Source organism: Pelophylax lessonae (genome assembly GCF_965119305.1).
Source record: "Pelophylax lessonae genome assembly, chromosome: 1".
Taxonomy (NCBI): Eukaryota; Metazoa; Chordata; class Amphibia; order Anura; family Ranidae; genus Pelophylax; species Pelophylax lessonae.
In genome coordinates, this window is record NC_138768.1 from 220772466 (window position 1) to 220790937 (window position 18472).

Here is an 18472-nt window from a genome sequence, read left to right on the forward strand (position 1 = left end):
TTTAATGGACTAAAATTTCCATTCAAATTAAGTATTTACCGCATTGCAATCTAGTTAATTGGTGCAAAAGTTATTCAAGAGTTAAATGGAAATAGGGAATCAAACACATCAATCAAATGATTATTTTCCCAACCAGCAGACATTGGATCCTAATTAAGAAATAAACAAAGTTAATCAGGACAGGGAGAGTAATTGCAAAATATGCTTGTGTCCTGAGAAAGAAGTATCATGCAAATTATTATTAAATAAGCAGAGATCTGCTTAGCATTTTACATCATTTAATAATACAGAGCTCTAGCTTCAGGAAAACAATATTCCAAGTGTATTAAATCATTTATTTGACTTTAAAGGTCTTCTTAGCCAGTACAGAGGAAAATGTATAAGTATGTAAAATGAATGATTGCAGCAATCTATACTAATAGGCCCAGGGAGTAAAAAAAGTTGAGAGGTGAGTTCAAATCAGTCTGAGTTTAATTAGCTGGGCTATGTATTTTTAATCTTTGCCAGTAAAGGTGCTCTAAATAAATATACATACAATGAATAAAAATTACTTCATCAGAACGTGACCATAGTAAAGGTCACTACATGTGAAGATGATTTTTACTCTGATATGAATTATTCAACTTCCCTATTTAAAATAATTGCATAATGTTTTTAACAGCGTATACTAAAGTAGATGAATTCTGGAAAATTAACAGACAGCTGAAAATGATACATTTTTAAGCAATTCTAGAAAAAAAAATGTTTTATCTCACGAAAGCCTGAATGGGGGAGAGTAGAGTTGATTTACTACAACTGAAAAGTGCAAAATCTGGTGCAGCTGTGCATGGTAGCCAATCGACTTCTAACTTCAGTTTGTTCAATTAAGATTTGACAAAAAAAAAACCTGGAAGCTGATTGGTTTTTATGCAGAGATGCACCAGATTTTGCACTCTTCAGTTTTAATAACTCAACCCCAATGTGTCATAGTGGTTTGGCTGAATGTCTAATGTTACTAGTTCTGCTGCAGAATGCACTGGAGGTACTGACGTTAGAAGCTTAAAGCTCATAAGTAGTCTCAAAGTTTCTCAAGTTGCATGTTTGTATTTTTTTTAATTAGATATACGATACAATGTAGGAGGCATACAGCAAAGATTTTTATTTAACTGTTTACTCAACAGTTATCAAACTTAGAGGAAGTTACACATGGAGGCCAGCTTTTCCAGTATATGTAATTTTTTTAAGGCAGAACCCTGTTACAAAAGTCCAGAAGTCCAGAGACATATTTTTATTGTTTGAGTTAAAAATATGTACCAGAACTCTAGGCTCAGTCCCCCCCCCCTTCTTTGAAACTCCTTCTCCCCATGTGGACCACCCCTGTGACCAATGGAGACATAACCATAGTCAGCATACAGATAAGGCACTCATAGTAAATACCATAGACATCCAAAGGTCAAATTATAAGACAAATTGATGGCAAAAATCAGTGAAGAGCACTCAGGCCTGCAAGTCAAATCTTTAAAGTAGTTGTAAACCTTACTCACCATAAAATCCTTTATCAAATGGAAAAATAAGCCTAAATTTACTACTATGTACTTACTTAAAAAAAATCCCTTTACTTCCTTTTCCAACCTCATTAGTGCAGGTCACAAGATTGCTGTAGCTACCACAGCAATGCACAGACCGGCTGGTGGGCTTCTCCATTTTTGGGGAACGTTCATCATAACCAGAAGTGACATTGCCACTGAGCTTCTGCGTTTCCATAGCAATGGAACACCATCAGTCACGGCGGCAGTACATTACATCCCCCTTTTCCTAGTCAAGTGCAATGGGTGGACGGGAGGAGCGACTGGATTGCGGCACGGCACGGCACGGCACGGCATGGCATTCTACTGACTACACTGTACTGTTGCACCACAAAAGGAAACAGCACCTACCAAGGCTACCAATTTAAAAAGTATGTTTATTGGACATTCACATATAATATTAAATATGAATTTAATATTTTAAATTAATAATATAAAACAGATGTGATATTGGGGTTTGCCAATGTGACATCCCTTTTTCATATTATATGTCCTATAAACTTCATTTTTGAATTGGTAGCCTTGGTAGGTGCTGTTTCATTTGTGGTATTTTGGTATGTTGTATTTTTGGAAGCATCTCCCCTCTGACTTTGGGTATAGGCACCAGTTCAAATCAATTCCCATGATTCAAACTTTTGTAGGGGTTTTTGTTACAATGTACTATTGCACCATGTGCCAGTATCTACAGGGGGATGACACACATTAGCATGGACCAGCAGCCATGCTAGCATGGTCATTTTACTCTCAGGAGAAGGGGCACAGGCAGGATTAACCAGGTAAAACAGAACATAGGCAGGCAGAAATGTATCAAAAACATAGCAAATCAAATAATAAACAAATTAAAATGCCAGTACAATTGTTTTTCTTTTAGGTTTACAAACACTAAATTATTCAATTTTTTTTACTTTGAAAAGCCAAAATAAGGTAAAATAAAGATGAAAAAAAATTGTTGATAAACCAAAACTTTTTGGTGCATTAAGGTTGACATCAAGGTCTGTGTTGCCAGAGGCATGACAGGGGTGTTTCCTTCACCTACATACTTTAGACTATAATGCGTCCCCTTTCCCATCTCACAAAGTCCGGAGGTATGTATTAGGAATTTATTACTAAAGTTTAATGTAACATTGCAAATCACCTTTAGGTTATCTAATCAATTAGAAGCAGCATGTAAAAAATACCTAAGTACTCTCTGTTTTTTTATCACCAGTTCCATAGGCATATCCCAGCCACTCCTGCCTTTAACGACTAGATTGCATTAACAGTGTGATCAGGAAGTTGGTCTAGAAACCTTAAGAACTTTTCCACAGAGACGCTGTACAAGGAAAGAAAAAGTAGGTCTGGGTAAAGGAGCAGCTGCAAAATGCTGACTATAAGTGCTATCATTCCCCATTGACTTGTCTTATATTGTTTGAAGAGTAAGGTTGGCTGAGTCTAGGTTGGCTTTAAATACCTTCGGTTTGTGCTCTGCAGGGCTCTAAAGACTAAAAGCTAAGGATATGACTGTTTTTTCAGGTTCATTTTGCCGTATTCTTATCTCCTCCTGTAGAGAATGATTGTGATTTCTTGTGGACTGCAGATGCCAGTAGCTATGAAAGTGTCTCTATTGCTCCCAGCACTTTCTAGTAATGATGAAACTGACATTTAATTGTCACTCTGCTGTTTCAAAAGTGAATGAATAGTTCATTTTCAGAGAGTGCCATGTGGCAAATATGCAGATACTGTTATCAAGTTTTCAGTTGCTTGCTAGGGTGAAAAATAACAAAGCAATTATCGTGATTTAACAGCACTTGCAATTAGCTAAATCACTAAGAGCAGCTGTCAGGTAAGTAATGCTATGCACCCCAATATACTTCCAGGAAAAAGAACTGAATATATGTTGAACATGTACAGGTGAATTACAGAGAAGAACTGAGTGCCAAAAAGTACATTTGCCCTCAGGCAAGAAAATGTAAATAATGAAAAACAGGTGCATCAAAAAAATTAGAACTGATTCAAGAGTTAATAGAAATAAACTATGGCCACAATGGCACCTTAAGCTGCAGCAATGCTTGTCACTTGCAGCTCAAAGAAGATTCATTGCCTATATTCCGGCAATGCACCTACCCTACTGGGCTTACCGGATCCAAATGCTGTGACCAACTGACTTTTTATTCTAATTTGCCTGCTGCTGTGTTCTAACCCCCCCCCCCCCCCACACACACACACACACACACCTCCAGCTAGTAAGAAAGCCCACCAGCTATATTCAAATTCTAACTGCAGTTCAGTCTGGGCTTGGGTTTAGATGCCCGCCACTTCATTTGGCTCCAACACTGCCAAAGGGCAAATGTGCATCTCTGAGGTGGAAGACGTAAGCAGTGATGGAAGAGTGGTTCAGGGGAAGTGAGCAGTGGTGGACAAGAGGCCAAAGATTTGAATGAGGGTCTGAATCAGCAATGTAATATAAGCAAATATGTACAGAGAGAGAGTTGTACTATACCCCTTTACCTATTATGTTTTAAGTTCTTAAGTAGAACCCTCCAGATATGGGGACTGTTTCCACATTACATATTTTGGCCAGGGACCAAACTCAGGTATCTTCAACCACTGGAAAAAAGTATGGAATCACCACTCTTAGAAAATGTTAATTTATTTGTATGAAAGAAAAAACTAACCACAGACATGCCTCAAAACTATTTTCGTTTAACATTCCAACCTTCTGGCTTTAAGAAACACTTAAAAAATTAAAAAAAAGTAAGAAAAAAAAAGTAAGAAAACTGTAGTCAATTCTGAGGAAAATATGGAATCATGAAAAAAAAAAAACACTACAATACACCACTAGTACTTTGTTGCACCACCTCTGGCTTTTATGACAGCTTGAGGCATGGATTTATCTATCGACAAACAGTATTCTTCATCAATCCGGCTCCAACTTTCTCTTATTGCAGTTACCAGATCAGCTTTGCAGGTTGGAGACTTGTCATGGACCATTTGCTTTAATTTCCACCATAGATTCTCCATTGGATTGAGGTCCGGGCTATTTGCAGGTAATGCCATTGACATTATATGTCTTTCTTTAAGGAAAGTTTTCACGGCTTTTGCCCTATGACAAGATGCATTATTATTCTGAAAAATTATGTCATCATCACCAAACATCCTTTCAGTTGATGGAATAAGAAAAGTGTCCAAAATTTCAATATAAACTTATTTTTTTATAATCGTCTCCTTTGTTTCAACTGACATGTCTCATGTTGGAGCCATGGTTCATATCAATTAGGTTGGTGCAACAGCTCACAAAGGTGTGCATTCACTCTTTTTCAACTGCAGACTAATAAGCAGTTGTAATTTGATGCAGAGGTTTGTTTTAGAACTGCAAAGTACATGGTGATTCCATAATATTTTCCTCAGAGTTGAGTGATTCCATATATTTTTTACTCTGCATGATCTGCAAAAACAGTTTCAATTGACTACAGTTTTCTTTCTTATTTTATTTTTTCAAGTGTTTCTTAAAGTGGTTGTAAAGGCAGAAGGTTTTTTCATCTAAAAGCATTCTATGCATTAAGATAAAAAGCCTTCTGTGTGCAGCAGCCCCCTTAGCCCCCCTAATACTTACCTGAGGTCCATCTAGATCCAGCGATGTTGCAGGAGTGTCTCAGCTGTCAGAGTCTCCCCTCCTCATTGGCTGAAACAGCAGCCTGGCGCCCTTGGCTCCCGCAACTGTCAATTAAGGTCAGTCAGCCAATGAGGAGAGAAAGGGGCAGGGCCGACCCACAGCTCTGTGTCTGAATGGACACAGGGAGTTCTGGCTCAGCTCTGGAACCCCATAGCAAGCTATTTGCTCTGGGGGCACTCAACAGGAGGGAGGAGAGAGCTGAAGAGGGAACAGACAAGAGGAGGATTGAAGCTTCTCTGTGCAAAACCACCGCATAGAGCAGTTAAGTATAACATGTTTATTATATTTAACTAAGAAAAAACAAGACTTTAATTTTACTTTAAAGCCAGAAGGTTGGAATGGTAAATCAAAATAGTTTTGAGGCATGTCTGTGATTAGTTTTTTCTACACAATTAAACAATGAAATGATCATTTTCCAAGAGTGTTGATTCCATACTTTTTTTGCCAGGGGTTGTATAAAAATAGTTGTTTTCATAATATAGGCCTGCTGCAAGTGCTTATGATAATCATACAACTCCATACAAATAGTTGAATTCCCAGGATAATTATTTCTGAATCCCACGTAGAGCGGACCCTGAAGGAGTTGCTGGTTCATTGTATCCTTCTAGAGGTGATAACCTACTTGGGTAGTATCTGAACATATGATACATCTGTGCTTTCAAGGGTTTTATTGGACAGATAGGAATACACAGCAGACAGACAGCTATTTACTGCAATATACAGAAACTCAGTAGTACAATGGACACACCTATTGTAAAAGGTGGCCTGCTGAGGGGCCTAACTAATATTAAGGGGTCCTTCTATATATCACTTGCCACTGGATCCTGAACACAGTTAGTCAGTGCAGGACCAGTGTATCTTTGATTACAGTGCTCATTTCCAACAGGTACTATTTGTAATCCCAATGGTTAACAGTGTAAAACAGAAACAAATGGCCGGAGTAATCTTACAACTCTCCTTTGCAGTCACACTACACTGCGCCCATTGTAATTCAGTCCCTTCATAGTAGTATGACCACTACTCAGTGCAAACAGTAGTCTCTTTTACAACAGCACTGAATCCACATACAGTCTATGATCCTCTTAGCACTGCTGCACAGTCATTTATAGGTTCAGCATAGTAAGTCTTGTTCTCACGTTTGTCAATAGCACATTATTTACACAAAGTTTCTGGCACCAGCACCCTTCTGGTTGCAATCACATAGTTTTTATTGCAGTGGGAGGTGTAGTCTCTTTCTTCCCTAGAGCCTAAAATTAAGACACAGCAGCAATAGAACTGTACAATGCAGAAATACCTAGTTTCAGAAAAAGCAGGTCTATGGAAATTTGCGTCTCCAGAATAGCAGCATCTCTCGCTATCTAGGGTAAATCTACACACACTTCCTCTGCACAACTCATTGCACAGCTCAGCAGTCCATGTAGTCTATCTCCAGTCCCCAGTGGATTCTCTCCTTGTTTTGTTTGGTGGACAGGGCCAAGTCCATGGTTTTAGCTAGTATAAATCTTCTTTACCACGTCATCTCCTCTAAAATTGCCACCAGTCCCCTATATTTTGGACACTTTTCGGTGCAGCACAGACCATTCCACACTGCAGATAGGGAGTAATAACCTGCAGCAAATGGAAATGTTCTGCAGGTAAGTTAAAAAAAACACAGACTAGGTACACTTGTAAATGAGTGCCTTATTTGGTAATATATATATATATTTTTTTTAATTATATTTCTTTATTATTTTCCAAAAATATTGTGTACATAACGCATCTACTTTAATACATAAAAAAGAAAACATACAATGCCCATATACATTCACCATTCCCTTAAATATACTCAATTTGCCCTCTCCCTCCTCATACCCCTCCCCCTCCCGCTTTCCCTTACATCCTCTCCACTGCCTAAGACTCCCCTAAGTTCCCTCTTCCTCTCTCCTTAACTCAGTATATTCTCTAGTTTTTTTTTTTTTTTTTTTTTACTTTCAAATGTTTTTATTGAATTTTTCAAACATACAAGGAAAGAAATCAAAACATTCAGGGTAAAATAAAATAAAATAAAATAGCTTGCAGGCGTTTCACTTAGGTATCTTCTCAGATGAACTTAAAACAGGATAGTCACATCAGCTACAATAACAACCATCAACAATAAGTAGTATATGACCATGAACTATAATTATTGCGATCTCACTTATGCCTATATATCACATTATATAACTAGTAGTGCAATCTGTCTGAACTAGTATATACATATTATACCTTGTTTGCCTTTACTTCCGTATATATGTATCGTACCACTGAGTCCGGGGATACCATTCTTGCACCTCTCTTTGATACCTGCCCACGGTGGGTGCCATGAGCAGTTCAAAGGTTTTATGTGTTTGGACTGTAGCTATCACTTCTGATAGAGCAGGTATACACACCTCCTTCCATTTCCTAGTGATACAGATCTTGGTAGCGAGCAATACATTAATCACAAGTTTGCGAGCCTTTGGGGGGATTGGTGCTATCGGAACATGGAGCAAAGCCATGCTAGGGGATGGGGTCATTCGGTGCTCTATAACATCAGAGATCAGTTCAAACACACTCTTCCATATTGCTATAACCGGTGGACACTCCCACAATATATGTATTAGCGTACCGTGCTTCCCACAGCCTCTCCAACACAAGGGCGATGCTGTAGGCGCAAAGCGCGCAATCACTGAAGGGGTCATGTACCATCTCAGGGTGACTTTAAGGTATAGTTCCCTTAGGGATGCACTTAAAGTGGCTTTATTACTCATCACTATGGCTTTTGTCCATTGGAATGTGGAATAGGTAGCCCCTAGATCTTGTTCCCATTTCAATAAGGGAGGAGTCTTAGCGAAAACCCCTTTTTCATCTAGTGCAGAGTATATCAGGGATATGCCTTTAGCAGACTGTAAAGGTAGAGACAGGTATTGCCATATACTGGCAGGAACTTTGGACTTTAGTTGCGGGTTATGATGTATGCACGAGACAATTTGGTTGTAACGGAACCATTCGCCACCACCCAAGCGCCATTTAGCTGCTATCGTCTGGAACGGTTGCACGGATTCCGCTAGGTCTAGGTCTTGTATACAGATAGGGGGAGATCGCCGCCAGGCTGTGAGGTCCATGTCGGGTACTATCTGGGTCAGACCCGACACTGGAAAAGGGATCGTTACTAAAGGCGTGTTCTTCCATTTGGTGTGTGTAAGGTGCAGCCATGCCGTCACTGATGCTCGGATCGTTGGTGAAACATAACGTGGGAGGTGAGCCCCTCGTCTCCTACTGCATACCCAGGTGAACAGATCGTGTTCCGGGGATACTGCTAGAGAGTATCCGGGACCGGCTGGAACCACGCTTGCATTTGCGATAAAATTGTGGCTAGGTAGTAGTCCATCAGGTTCGGCATGGATGCACCCCCCACTGTTTTAGACTTCATAAGGATACTCTTCGCACATCTAGGGCGTTTGCCCTGCCACAGGTAAGTGGATACCATGCTTTGGAGGGAGTGTATAAATGATTTGGGAACCGGGATCGGTAGTGATCTGAATACGTATAAGATCTTGGGTAGGGTGCACATTTTGAAGGCTGCTAGCCTCCCTGACCATGTAAGTTCAGATTTGGCTAGGGATTGAAGTTCTTTGGCCAATTGGGATTTTAGCGGGATGTAATTAGCTTGAAATAGGCTGCTGGCAGTGTTAGTAAGTTTAATTCCCAGGTAGGTTATGCCTAAGTCTGACCACTTATATGGGAAAGATCGGGTGAGAAGATTTCTCGTAGTGCCATCGACCCCCAGATCTAGGATGCATGATTTGGCGTCGTTCACTTTATAGAGGGATATAGATCCGAAATCAGTCAATATTTGTCTTATACGTGGTAGGGACGTTGCAGGATTCGAGACCATGAGAATAACATCGTCCGCGAATAGGCTAACACGATGCTCCATTGTATTTACGTCAATTCCGGTAATGTTGGGATCAGTCCTTATTTTCTGAGCCAGGAGTTCTATCGCCATATTAAAGACGAGAGGAGACAGTGGGCAGCCCTGTCTCGTCCCATTCGTAATCACAAATGGAGACGAGAGAGTGCCGTCCACCAACACCTGTGCCGAGGGGCCGGCATATAAAGCCATTATTGCAGAATGCATTCTGCCCACAATGCCAAAGCGCGTGAGGACCTCCCGCAGGTATCCCCAATGTACTCTATCAAACGCCTTCTCTGAGTCCAAAGAAAGGAGCAGAGAAGGCGTTCTGTCAGTGCGAGCCGCATGGATGATATTGATAAGACGTCTGGTTGCGTCCGCTGATTGCCTACCCTTGGTAAAGCCTGCCTGGTCCCTATGAATGAGTTGGGGTAAGTATTTCATGAGTCTAGTGGCTACCGTCTTGGCATAGATTTTCACGTCCGTATTCAGTAACGAAATCGGCCGAAAGTTTTGTGGCGTGTCGGGTTCCTTGCCTGGTTTGGGCAGGGTTATTATGGTTGCCTTAAGCATTTCCAAGGGGAACGAGGACGAGGACGCCGCCTCATTGAAAACTGAGCATAGGTGTGGTGCTATTACTTCTTTTAGTTGAAGGTAATATTAATTTATCATGCCATCCGGGCCAGGAGATTTCCCAGATGGCAATGAGGAGATGGCTGACATTACCTCCTCAACCGTAAATGGTTGATTCAGTAATTCCGTCTGTTGTGGGCTCAGTGTGGGAAGCGCGATAGAGTCAAGAAAGTCGTTGATAAGCTTCGGGGTTGGAGAGGACGTTTGGGTCTCTTGGAGATTGTACAGTGAGTGGTAGTAGCTACTGAAGGCGTCTGCTATTTCTTTGGGGTCGTATACCTTATTACCTGTGGTAGGGTGTTTGATAGAGTGGATTTTGTGTTGTATCCTTTGACCTTTCAGCCTGGCGGCGAGCATTCTACCTGCTTTGTTGCTTGTGGCATAAAATTTAGCTTTTGATTTTTGGAGATTACGCTCATATGAATCTAGAAGGTGCGATCTAAATTCCTGCCTGAGTACCGTTAATTTCTGCTTAAAGGCTATGGAAGGGGCTGATTGGTTTTGGGCATCAACCAATGCAATTTCCCTCGTTAGATCATCTATAGCTTTAGAACGCTGCTTATTCGTTTTATGTTGCAATTGTATCAATACCCCTCTACTAAAAGCCTTGTGGGCATTCCAGAGGACCGCAGACCCCGATACCGACCCCACATTGTTCTGGAAAAACTCTGTTACTGTTTGTTTGAGGGCTTCAGCATTTGCCGGGTGTTTGAGCATTTCTGCTCTTGCTCTCCACGGTTTATCCGAGCGGGCTTTAGGGGACACCGCAAATGTGACGCTTACAGGGGCATGATCAGACCAGGTTATTGGGGCTATCTCGGAGTCTACGGACCTCTGGAGGATCGCTTTATCAGACAATATAAGGTCAATACGAGCATATGAATTGTGAACCGCAGAATGATGCGAAAACATCCTATCAGAGGGGTGGTGGCACCTCCAAATGTCATATAAGTCATTTTTGTTAATAAAGCCCCGTAGTGACGGCTGGAGCCTAGTAGAGGTAGTTGAAGAGTCTAAAGTTCTGTCCGGGGGTAAATTGTAGTCTCCGCATAGGAGCAGGGGGCCTTTTTGTGCTTTCCTGATAGTGCAAAGTGTACGTTTCAGAAATCTCAGCTGATGAACATTAGGGGCATATACTGAGGCTATGGTCATGGACATGCCATCAATGGTGCAATTCAGTATAAGGTAGCGTCCATTGGGATCTGCGATGGAGGAGCATAGTGTGAAGTCCAGAGTTCTGTGGACTGCTATCATTACTCCCTTCCTCTTCCTGGAACATGAAGCTGTGTATATCAAGGGGTAGTCCCTGTGAGAGCAAGTGGGAGTGTGAGAGTCCAAAAAATGTGTTTCCTGAACGCATACTATCTGTGCATGATGTTTGAGAGCAGTTCGCCATAGTGAGGCTCGCTTGGCCGGGTGATTCAAACCGTTAGCGTTCAGTGACAGGACTTTAACTGTCATTGGAGACTAAAAAGTCGCATGTGGTGTAGCTACTCACTGTTCGGACGTGACCAAACAATATTAGATGGCATCCATGGGCTCTGGGCACTGCTTGGTGATGACAGCTGTAGTAGAGTTCCTGGAGTCGCTGCTTAGCGTGAGCAGGCTTGATGAGTTGGTACGATGCGGTGTACGGTGGAAATCTTTTATCTTGGCAGATGGGTAAGATCCTGCATAGAGGGAGAAAACAAAACAAAAACGAAAACAGCAAAAAAGAAAAACGTAGAAGAAAAACATGACCAAACTTCTGGAGCAAGCAAAGAGAATGGAGATTAGCGGCAACGTAGCCATCTCCCATGGAGGGGTAAACAGTTATTAGCCAATCGGGCTACGGGGCTCCAGGCATTCCGCCTATGAAGCCGGCATCCACAATAAAGCATAATGCAACAAGTGTCGCGGTTGGCATAGTGCTTGGTTAGAACATCAAATGTTGTGGGCGATGCCCTGCTGCACTGTTTGCCATTGCTGGGGAATGCGACTTGGGGATTTCTTTGCTCCAGCCGGAGGAGCAGGTTCTGGGATAATGCCCCATGATTGCAGCAACGAGAGACCTCTCTCCAGAGATGTGATGCTGAACGAGGAGCCATTTTTCTCTACCACAATTTTAGAGGGATGCTTCCATTTGTAGGGGAAATTATGGTTCCGAAGAGCCTTTGTAATCGTGGACAGCTGCCGTCTCATATCTAAGGTGTGTTTGGATAGATCCGCAAAAAGTTGGACATTGGCGTACGGTTCAGGGAGGTGGCCCAACACCCTTGATTTCTGTAGGAGGGCTTCTTTGATGTGATAAAAGTGTACACGCAGTAAGGTGTCACAAGGAATATGTTGAGGCAGAAAGGGAGGTTTTGGAACCCTGTGAATGCGATCTATGGTTAGATCCAAAGGGGACGCTTCAGGCAGGAGGGCTGTGAAAACCTCCAGGGCAAATTTGTGTAGCTTTGTCGGTGTCACTGATTCAGGAATGCCCCGGATCTTTAAATTGTTCCTTCTGGAGCGATCCTCCAGATCAGCTATTTTAGCTTTAACCCACTGGCGTTCCGACAAGTTTTCCTCATGAGCATCTACAATTTCATTTACTGTGGCCACCATGTCAGTCATAGATGATTCAACATTATGCACTCTTTCTCCTAGGGAGTGGACCTCCGCTGTAAATCTATTTGCCAAAGCCATGATATCAGATTGCAGGGATGTGTGAAAAGTAAACATCATGTCCTTTAAAGCAGTGTCCAGGATTGGCTTTCCCACTGTGGGGAAGTCTGCTATAGGGGATGCCCCTAATTGCACAGGGAGCAGAGAGGGTGCAGTGTGGCCTAGTAGCGAGGCCTGGGCTTGGGAGTCAAGTCTAATCTTGGATTTGGCCGGGCTGGAGCATGTCGGGCTAGAGGGTTCAGGGGTGCAGGGGGACACAGTACCTGCTTGCTGTAGGTCACCGGACTGCTGTTCGTCCGGTAAATCGGAGTAGTGGACCCTCTGCCTCTCCGGAGCGGCAAGGCCCGAGCCGCCGGCGCCATCTTGTCGACCGCTCCGGGATGGCAGCGGGAAGAAGGCTGTGAGTTTCTGCGGCCCCTTCACTCCTTTTCGCTTCCCCGTCATGCCGATCGGTGCAGGATTGTTCCTGGGTTGCAGCGGTGTGGGTATTGAGGGTGGATGCCTAGTGTAGCTGGGTGGATGTCGCTGGATAGCGGATGCTGGAGCCGGAGCGAGGGATCAGACGTCCAGCACGGTCCCGCGCTGGCCACGCCCCCTCTTCCGAAGCTTATTCTCTAGTTTTTTTAAACTCCTTCCAGCTATCCCAAATACCTATACCCTTCCCCATCTCGTCCTCCCCGCCACTCCTTAAATATTCTAATCCTCTCGTTTCCCCCCACCTTCTTAATCCATTCACCTATGGTCGGAGCCTCTTCCCTTTGCCAATGTAGAGGTATTAAACTTTTCGCTGCATTCATTAAATGTGGAATTAACTTTATTTTATATTGTTTTACTGGGCCTTTTTATACCATGGAATAAACAATACCATGGTTCTTCCGGGACCTCTATATTTATAATCTTCTTAATTTGCTCTAACACTCCCTTCCAATACTTTTTTATTTTTGAGCAATCCCACCATACATGTGACATTGTCCCCAACACCTTACATCCCCGCCAACAATGTGGTAACTTCCCGTTCTGGGAGTTATGTATTTTATCTGGTGTATTATACCACCTAGATATACATTTATAGTTTATTTCAGCTGTATTACTATCTACTGCCGAACCATATACCATACTCAAACTTTTCTCTAATTGATAATCTTCACCCCGTGTTCCCAATTCCTTTTCCCATTTTTCTATATATGGCGGTACTGCCGTTTCAATCGCCGCCACCAAAATGTTATATATATATTAGAGATACTATTCTTTTCACCCTCTGACACACAGATATGTTCGAAGGGAAGCAGTTCTTTCTCTGATCTTAAGCGTTGAGGCAACGATGCAACAAAATGTATCAACTGGCAGTATCACCATTCATCTAGCCTCCATTCTTTTTTTTTTTTTGCTGTAAATCTAGTAGTGTACACACTTTTCCTTTTTCCATTATATCCTTTAACTGTGCATCATCATCCCCAATCCATTTCCCATATAACTTTCCCTCTCCTGGTGGAAAAAAAATGGTTTCCCTTAATGGGATCAAAGGTGAATTGTATTTCCATTTTTCTTTTTTGTGAATTAGATTCCAAATTTTAAGTGCCTGCAGTGTTATTGTGTGTGCCTTTGTATCCAATCTTCTATATTGTGCCAAATAATTTTTCCTAACTGTGCAATACTAAGAGTGCCTTCTAATTTCACCCAACTTTTATAAGTTTTCATCTTACTCCATTCCAAAACCGTGTGAGAACTGTTGCGTAGTAATATTTTTTAAAGTCTAGTACTGCTAGACCTCTTGGCATTTTATCTTTAATTAATACAGCATATGGTATTCTAGGTTTTTTTTTCTCCCATATAAACCTTATTATAGGAGATTTTAAGATAATAAAATATATCTGAGGTATTGGTATTGGTAACATTTGAAACTTATAAATTATCTTTGGTAAAATTGCCATCTTTATAATATTTATTCATCCTATCCATGACAGGGGGGGGGGGGGGGGGTGTTGCCAGTTTTTTTTAGTTTCTGTTCTTATTTAATTTAATAATGGGATATAATTTGCTTTATATAGTTTCTCAGGAGATGATGTTATTTTTATTCCTAGGTATTTTAAATCCGTTTTTTTCCATACAATTCCCGTTGTAAAGCCTTCCTGTTCCTGTTCTTCCTGTTTGCTCACATTTATATTCAGGATCTCCGATTTCGTGGGGTTAATTTTTAAATTAGACAATTCACCATAATATTTCAATGTTTTCATTAGATTTGGTAAGGTTACCCTAGGATTGGAGATGTAGAGCAGAACGTCATCCGCATAAGCTTCTACCTCATGCCCCACATCTCGTATTATCATTTTTAATATGAAATTATACGTTGTATTTTTATAAACACAGCAATATAAAGTTCAATTAGTTCTGTACTTGTCACTATACATGTTTAGAAATATGAACTTTAGAAAAAGCACCTTTCAATTTTCTGCCTTGCCTGATTGTTTAAAAGTTTATTAGTCTCTATTTCCAGTTATATCTTTTGTTAGTTACAAAAAGAAAGTTTATTAATTGCAGTATGTACAAATCCCAACCTTCAAAACGGAAATATTTTATATAGAAAATATTTATGGTTAAAAATAAGATCTGCAAAGCAAAATCAAGTTAGCGAAGAGCTGTTGTGTTCCTTGTTATCACTGTTGATGGTCTAAGGTTGAGATTTTGTTACAAGTTCTGACACACAGCTCCATTTTTTGCTGTAAAACGTCAGCTCATATCACATTGGACTGTAGGAATGTTGGCAAAATGCAATGTAGGAGTCAGGCATTTCAGCAGATTTCTTTCTTGCTAATCTGTTTTGTCACAACACATAACAAAGTTCTGCATTTTCCTGTGGCTGAAGAACAGATGCAAAAATTGGAAATGTCAGCAGTCATGAAAACCCATTGTGATAATCAGCACTCAATCAAGATTATCATATGAATGCTTGGAACAGCGGTGCATGTGGTAAGAGAAGATGTTATGCAGTAGCCAGACAACTAGGTATAAAACATAAAAGTTAAATATTTATTAGTAACAATAAAAGTAAAAAATCTTCACTAAGCCCCCATTTACATTGGAGTGATTTGAACGGTTAAATTGCATGACAAGTCAAATCCTATTGCCAGCAATGGCAGTGTTCAAATTGAGGCAACGCCAACTTTGCAGTGCCACATCGATTTGAAAAAGTAGTGCATTGCACTACTTTTGGTGATTTTGGGTGCAACTTCAATAGACATCTGTGCATGAAGCCACATAGATGTCTTCAAAGTCTCACTGAGATGCGTTTTTAAAATACTGCAATTTCACGTGAAATCGCACAATTTCAAAGCCACACTAATGTGAACGAGGACTAACTAATAAATATTCTTAAAATTTTTTCCTTATGTTGTTAGAAATTCTCAGTGTATGTTTGGGAGGGAATGGAATAACTAACAGGCAAGGAAGTAGGAGTGCAGTAAATCATGAGCTCATGGAATTGTCACCCTCATACAGTGGAAAATTAGGAAACTCTTCTCCCATGTGTAAATGTCATTTGCACATGGTCATGAGTAAACACTGCTGATGTAATTAGAATTATAATAAATGAGAAACATAAAAAGTTCTGCTTTAAAGTCATCCCTTGCAAGAGAACAATAAGAAAATACAAACATATACAGTACATGCATATATACTGTAACAGCCAACAAACAACTATATTACATGCTGATTTCCTCTCTGTTAAAGTAGAGTGGTGTGTTTTGAAATGTTGTCAGGTTTGTATTACTGTCTGTGTCTCCTATCAGGGAGATTCTTTCTCTCTCTCTTTTTCTGGTGACATTGCTTCCATGATTTCCCTTGCTTTTTTCCAATAGGACAAAAATGGTCCTACTAATATGACCATGGGCACTATTGGTCTTTCATGGCTCATTTTAATACTGACTGCATTATGAAAGCAACATAACCTTGAAAGGTTGTTTAAAACTTTACTAGGATATTTTTTAATAAACAGGACACAGAAACTTGCTTCTCTTTACCCGATCCACATAACGAAAATATGCTTCTCTATATGTTACATACATAGTTTGTGAGGTTGAAAAAAGACATCAGTCCATCCAGTTCAACCTATGATGTGTGTGTGTGTGTGTTTGCTGTTAACCGTACATTGTATACCCCTTTATGTTGTGGTCTTTAAGGTGCCCATCTAATAGTTTTTTAAACTATCGGTGCTCCCTGCTGATACCACTGCTTGTGGAAGAGAATTCCACATCCTTACTGCTCTGACAGTAAAGAACCCCTTACATATTTTAAGGTTAAACCTTTTTCCTCTAATTTTAGTGAGTGGCCACATGTCTTATTGTATTCCCTTTCTCTGAAAAGTTTGTTCCTTATGCTAGGGTCATCACCAGTACAGTACAGTGGAACCTTGGTTTACGAGTGCCTTTGTTTACGAGCATTTTGAAAGACGAGCAACATTTTTTTTTAAAAATCTGTCCTGGTTTACGAGCACTGTCTTGATATACGAGCAGTTTTATCCACTAAAAGCATGCCATCCCCTCTGTTAATGCCCCTCTGTCACATAACATTATGTGTCCCAGTGCTTCTACTGTATATAAAGATGCCTATATCCTTTTTAGAGTGTTTCCCTGCACTTACTTTGTACGATTCCTGTCCCTCTGTCACTCTCTGCTCTCCGTCCTGTCTGTTCTCCCCGGCGGGAGGGGCCGATCACTCCTCCTGACGTCATCTGAGGAGGAGGGGGAGGAGAGCAACAGAGCAGGGCTGATGAGTCACACAGAGCCAGACACGCTGTAATACACTATAAATCGGCTGTTATATACAATACAGACACAGGGGCACATAATGTTATCTAACAGAGGATATGGCATACTTATACTGTACAGTTATGTACTTTATATATAATACAGCATATCTTTTTATTTATAACATTAAATGCTTGTGGAACGAATCATCTGAGTTTCAATGCTTTCCTATGGGAAAACTTGCTTTGATATACGAGTGTTTTGGATTACAAGCAAGCTGCTGGAACCAATTATACTCGTAAACCAAGGTTCCACTGTATTTGTACATTGATATCATATCCCCTCTCTTTTCCAGAGAGAATACGTTTAATGCTTGTAGTCTTTCCTCATAGCTGATGTCCTCCATTCCCCTAATTATTTTTGTTGCCCTTCTCTGGACTCTCTCCAGTTCCAGCAGATCCTTTCTGAGGACCGGTGCCCAGAACTGGACAGAATACTCCAGACCATCATGTGGAAGTGGTCAGCTGCAAGGTCCACCTGACATCAGACACATGGCCCAGCATTTATGAGCAGATACATACTGCTGTTCACTGTCTAATGAGTAAGTTTGTCTGCAGCTGAAAAGATGCAGGATAGAGCACATTGTTGCAGCTGGTTGTGCTGCCACATGTCCTGACAGCTGGTGACACAGGCCAGTAACATCCACCCCTTCTTCTAAATGTCCTTTTCTGATGAGAAATACCAGTTACAATATAATAGCGCACACATAGGGCTCTTTCACACGGTCCGCCTCCATAGGCGGATCCGTGTTGCTCAGTGGGGATCCATCCGCGATCCCCGCTGAGCCGGCGGATGACAGCTCTGTCTCCGCTTGCAGAGCGGAGAGGGAGGTGTCTCAGCACCCGCTGCCCTCTATGGGGGATCGGATGAGAGCGGACCGCTTGTCCGCTCTCATCAGATCCGCTCCGCTCCGATTACTGAACGGATGGAAAAATAGGGTTTCCATCCGTCCAGATTTCACGCACAGGATCGGATGCGGATGGCAGCGGGTGTCAGCGGAGGTGTCTCCGCTGACATCCGCTGCCCCATAGAGCTGCATGGAGGATCCGATCAGATCCGCCTAAAAAACTGACAAGCGGATCTGATCGGATCGCCCGTGTGAAAGAGCCCATACACAGAAAAAAAATGTGTTTTCAAATCTAGCAGGCTATTTAAAAACACCTGCTCTTATAAAGTAAATATGGGGATTTGGTCACATCATATGGCCATACTGTGCTTAAGCCCACCACTACATCAAAGTACCCCATTTTCAGTGGGT